This window comes from Zea mays, chromosome 3 (assembly GCF_902167145.1).
Source record: "Zea mays cultivar B73 chromosome 3, Zm-B73-REFERENCE-NAM-5.0, whole genome shotgun sequence".
NCBI lineage: Eukaryota > Viridiplantae > Streptophyta > Magnoliopsida > Poales > Poaceae > Zea > Zea mays.
In genome coordinates this window covers 27759832-27765948 of record NC_050098.1, presented here as the reverse complement: position 1 = coordinate 27765948, position 6117 = coordinate 27759832, and positions in this window count along the sequence as shown.

The following is a 6117-nucleotide window of genomic DNA, read 5'->3' as shown; positions in this document are numbered from 1 at the left end:
ACTTCTGTCACACCCGGATTTAAGGAACAAAGCCGGGTGCATCTCATATATGCGCCAGAGAAGACAACACATATAATAATAGAGTGCATAGAGATAAATGTCATAAAAATCATAAATGTACTTATTACATAGCGGAAGTCTTACAAAAATGAATGATAAAATAAAGTGAACTATATATTATTCCCTGGCGCCACTAAGCTGACTGGGAGACGCCACCTAGATCAAGTCGAAAGCCTCAGTGTTAGGCGGCTCCTCTTCGACCACCTGTTCTTCTCATGTGGGGGGTGTGAGATAACAAGAGTGAGCTCACATACGTTCATAGCTCAACAAGTCATGGGGAATAATGTGCATGAACTCGCCAAAGGTGGGAGTTCATGTGAAGTGTAAGGCTGATCAACAAAATAAAGGCTGAAGCTGGGCATTGCTTTTATAAGTTGGTCAAAATTTTATTAGCAGTCATTAAGTGTAAGTAAATACCAAACCTTAGTAATAAGAAAGTCTCTCAGGCATTCATACCATGCTCTTGGGGCTTGCTTGAGCCCATAAAGCGCCTTTGAGAGCTTATAAACATGAGAAAGATACTCACTATCTTCAAAGTCGGGAGGTTGCTCAACATATACCTCTTCCTTGATGGGGCCATTGAGGAAAGCATTGTTCACGTCCATTTTATATGACTTAAAGCCATGGTAAGTAGCATAGGCAAATAATATACGAATTGACTCAAGCCTAGCTACGGGTGCATAGGTTTCATCAAAGTCCAAACCTTCGACTTGTGAATAATCTTTGGCAACAAGTCAGGCTTTGTTCCTAGTCACTACACCGTGCTCATTTTGCTTGTTGTGGAATATCCGCTTGGTACCTACAACATTTTGGTTAGGACGTGGAACTAAATGTCATACCTCATTCCTCGTGAAGTTGTTGAGTTCCTCTTGTATTACCACCACCCAGTCCAGATCTCTAAGTGCATCCTCTATCCTGTATGGCTCAATAGAAGACACAAAAGAATAATCGCCTCCGCCCAAGACTGATCTGGTGTCTTATACTCATCAAGCATGGTTCTTGCCATATCCAAAAGAGTTATATTCTTCCTCTCCACTACACCATTTTGTTGAGGTGTGTAGGGAGAAGAGAACTCATGCTTGATGCCCTCCTCCTCAAGAAATCCTTCAATTTGAGAGTTCTTGAACTCTGTTCCATTGTCGCTTCTAATCTTTTTTATTCTCAATCCGAACTCATTTTGAGCCCGTCTCAAGAATCTCTTTAAGTTATCTTGGGTTTGAGATTTTTCCTGCAAAAAGAATACTCAAGTGAAGCGAGAATAATCATCCACAATAACAAGACAATACTTACTCCCGCTGATGCTTATGTAAGCGATCGGGCCGAAAAGATCCACGTGGAGTAGTACAAGCGGCCTATCGGTCGTCATGATGTTCTTGTGTGGATGATGAGCTCCAACTTGCTTCCCTGCTTGACATGCGCAACAAATCATGTCTTTCTCAAAATGAACATTTGTTAATCCTAAAATGTGCTCTTCCTTTAGAAGCTTGTGAAGATTCTTCATCCCAACATCAGCAAGTCGGCGATGCCAAAGCCAGCCCATGTTAGTCTTAGCAATTAAGCAAGTGTCTAGCTCAGTATTGTTATCATTAAAATCAACTAAGTATAGCTGACCATCTAACACTCCCTTAAATGCTACTGAATCATCACTTCTTCTAAAGACAGTAACACCAACATCAGTAAATAGACAGTTGTAGCCCATTTTACACAATTAAGAAACAGAAAGCAAGTTGTAGTCTAAAGAATCTACAAGAAAAACATTAGAAATGGAGTGGTCAGGGGATATAGCAATTTTACCCAAACCTTTGATCAATCCTTGATTTCCATCCCTGAATGTAATCGCTCTTTGGGGATCATCATTTTTCTCATATGAGGAGAACATCCTTTTCTCCCCTGTCATGTGGTTTGTGCACCCGCTATCGAATATCCAACTTGATCTGCCGAATGCATAAACCTACAAAACAAATTTAGGCCTTGTTCTTAGGTACCCAAATGGTCTTGGGTCCTTTGACATTAGAAACAAGCACCTTGGGTACCCAAACACAAGTCTTGGGACTCTTGTGTTTGCCCCCAACATATTTGGTACCTACTTTGCCTGATTTTTTAGTGAGCACAAAAGATGCATCAAAGTCTTAAATGAAATGTTATGTTCATTTGATGCATTGACAATCTTCTTTTTAGGCATTTTGATATGATTTGAATGCCTAGATCTAGAAGCCTCATTACTATACATGTAAGCATGATGAGAAATAGTATGAGATTTCTAGCATGATTTTTTCTAATTTTGTGCTCAGGATAGTTCTCAGGATATAAAATGTAACCCTCTCTATCCCGAACCATGGGAGCCTTACCCTTCACAAAATTAGATAGTTTGTTCTTGGGGACATTAAGTTTGATGTTGCTTTGACTCCCTTGTTGGAAGCCAATGCCATCCTTAATGCCAGGACGTCTTCCATTATAGAGCATACTATGAGCAAATTTAAAATTTTCATTCTCTAACTCATGCTCGGCAATTTTATCATTTAATTTAGCTATGTGATCATTTTGTTCTTTAATCATGGCAAGGTGATCATCCATAGCATCAATGTTGACATCTCTACATATAGTACAAATAGTGACATGCTCAACGGTAGATGTAGAAACATTGCAAGCATTCAATTCTTCTATCTTAGCATTTAAACTAGCATTTTCAGTTCTAAGATAGGAAATTGAATCATTGCAAATATCAAGCTCTTAAGATAAATTTTCACATTTTTCTACTTCAAGAGTATAAGCATTTTTTAGTTTAACAAACTTATTATTTTCCTTAACAAGCAAGTCCTCTTAGCACTCCAAGAGATCATCATTCTCGTTAATGATTTCTATCAATTCATTTATCTTTTTATTTTGATCCTTGGTAAGGTTTTCAAAAAGAGAAGTTAAGTCATCTTCATTATCACTAGAGCTACCCTCATCATCGAAAGTAGTATATTTTGGGGGTATCTCTAGAATGTACCTTCTTATTTTTGTCGTCCTTAGCCATGAGACATTTGTGCCCGATGTTGGGGAAGAGAAGTCCCTTGTTGACGGCGATGTTGGCGGCGTACTCGTCGGAGGAGTCGGTGGAGCTCTCATCGGAGTCCCATTCTCTCCCCATGTGCGTCTCGCCACCCTTCTTCTTGTAGTATATTTTCTTCTTCTTCCCTTTCTTGTCGTCGTCCCTGCCATTGTCACTTGTTATGGACATTTTGCAATAAAGTGACTGGACTTACCACACCTATAGCACACCCTCTTAGAACGGGGTTTGTAGTCCTTCCCTTCCTTTGCTTGAGGATTTATCGAAAGCTCTTGATGATAAGAGACATCTCCTCGTTGTCGAGTTTGGAGGCGTCAATTGGGAGTCTACTTGGTGTAGACTCTTCCATATTTTCTTATGTTGCTTTGAATGCAACGAGTTGCACCTCGGGTGTGGAGGTGGCGCCTTGCTCCAAGTTGACAATGTGTTTGGATTCTTTGGTCATAAGTTCAAAACTCACAAACTTGCCAATGACCTCCTCAGGAGACATATGTTTATATCTAGGATCTCCATGAATTAATTGAACTTGAGTGGGATTACGAAAAACGAGATATCTTAGAATAACCTTGACTGTTTCATGGTCATCCCACTTGGTGCTCCTGAGGTTACGGACTTGGTTGACCATCGTCTTGAGCTGGTTGTACATTGCTTGTGGCTCATCTCATTTGTTGAGGACGAATCGACCGAGTTCTCCCTCGGTCGTTTCGCGCTTGGTGATCTTGGTCACCTCGTCCCCTTCATGCGCCGTCTTGAGGATGTCCCAAATTTCTTTGTCGCTCTTCAACCCTTGCACCTTGTTGTACTCCTCCCTACACAGGGAAGCGAGGAGTATGGAGGTGGCTTGGGAGTTGAAGTGCCTTATTTGGGTGGACTCATCGGAGTCATAGTCCTCGTCGCCCACCTGTGGTGCCTACGCTCCAAACTCAACAATATCCCATATGCTTTCATGGAGTGAGGTTAGATGGTGCCTCATTTTATCACTCCACATACAATAATCTTCACCATCAAAATATGGTGGTTTGCCTAGGGGTACGGAAAGTAGAGGAGCGCGTTTAAGAATGCGAGGATAGCAAAGAGGCATCTTACTATACTTCTTACGCTCTTGGCGCTTCGAAGTGGTAGATTTGGCACCGGATGTGGAAGGTGATGAAGAGTCGGTCTTGTAGTAGACCACCTTCTTCATTTTATTTTTCTTATTGTCACCCTTCCTATGTGACTTGATAGAGCCGGTGTATTCTTCCTTGTTCTTGTCGCCCACCTCCTTTGACGAAGTCCGTTCGTCGTTCTTCCTTCCCGGGGCTTCGGGCTTTTCGACGGTGACCATCTCTGTCGGGTACCGTAATCAGGGGTACCCCCAATGCTCCTTAACCTGGCTGGAAAACATCTTCAAAACAAACCACAAAAACTGATAAGCACGATTCAAGTCAGGGCCTCGTCTACCAAGGGACGCGACCTCATCCGAGCCGAACCTTGGCCTCGGGCGGGAACAATAGTCCCGGACGGATTCACGCCTCGCCCGAGGGCCTCCTTAGGCAGTGGGCGCACCCTCGGCTCGCCCGAAGCCCAGCTTGGGCAAACTTTGTCGTGCAGCGACCTCGGGCAAATCGCCTTACCAACCGACCGTATCGCATGCGCATCTAATGCGGGGATCGCCTGACACCTTATCCTAACACGCGTGCCTCAGTCGGCAAGGTCGAAGTGACCGCAGTCACTTCGCCCCTTTACTGACCGTTCTGACAGGAAAACAACGTTATTCACCCCGTTCCGACTACAGTGCCAACCACCAGGGTAAAGCTGAGTCACGACCTCCCCCGAGTTCAGCCTCGACGCAACAGGGAGCTCCGCCTCGCCCGACCTCAGACCTCGGCCTCAGCCCCGGCCTCGGGAGGAGTCACAACCTCGCCCGACCTCAGCCTCGGCCTCAGGAGAAGTCTCCGCCTTGCCCGACCTCGACCTCGGACCGACTACGTTACAGGAGATACATCATTACCCTACCACTAGCTAGCCACCCCTTGCTACGAAGGAACAAGACCGGAGTCACATCAAACTACTCCGATAGCAGGTAATGATGGTTCCCCGCGTGCGCCCATGACGTCGATGGCTCCTAGCTCCTTATGGAAGCAAGGAAACGTCAGCAGGACCCCGGGCCGCACCGTCAGCTATGCTTCTACGGGGCTCAAGCGCCTCTCCGACAGCCACGTTAGCACGTGTACAGGGCTCAAGGCACTTCTCCGCCAGCCACGTTAGCACATAGCTACACCCCCATTGTACAGCTGGGCATCTCCTTGTATCTATAAAAGGGGATGTCTAGGGCCTTCCTAAGGGCACACACACAGGGAGCGAAGGCAGGCGAGCAGAGGCAGGCAGAGTAGGAGAGACGCGGTGGAGGCAAACTCAGATAGCTCACCTCAAGGCCAAACCCTCTCTCTCGCTCTCGCTCTCTCGCAACGCTTGTAACCCCTACTACGAGCACCCTGGTGCAAGATAATATAAGCCTCATCCTCCCGCTTGTGTTCCATCTTGCATCAACCCATCTGGGCAGGGACACGCAGCGACAAATTCACTGGTCGGTTGACGGTCCTCGCGGGTCCGAAACGTCGACAGTTGGCGTACCAGGTAGGGGCCTGCTGTGTGTTGACAAATACTTTCCCGTTGAGTTCTAGATGGGTAGCCTTCAGCAGGCTCTTCAGCCCGGGACGGTGCTCCGCTTCGGGAGTCTTGAGTTCATGTCCCGCGACGGCAGCTACGACATGGTACTCCTCCCCTCGCAGCACGGCAACAACGGCGGTCGTCGGCTCGCCCGGCGGCGGCGAACTCGATGGCGGCATCCCTCCGTGGCGGAAGAGGAACACCCGGGTTTGCCCCGCCACCCTCCTCGCCGGAGGAGGGGGAGACGGGGCAACCGTGGCCAGGCAGGAGGCGGCACCTCGTCGGCTGTCAGACCAGAGCGAGTCGACGACGTCGGCACCCCTGCGGGGGACATGTCGGGTGTTGTCCTCGCACCT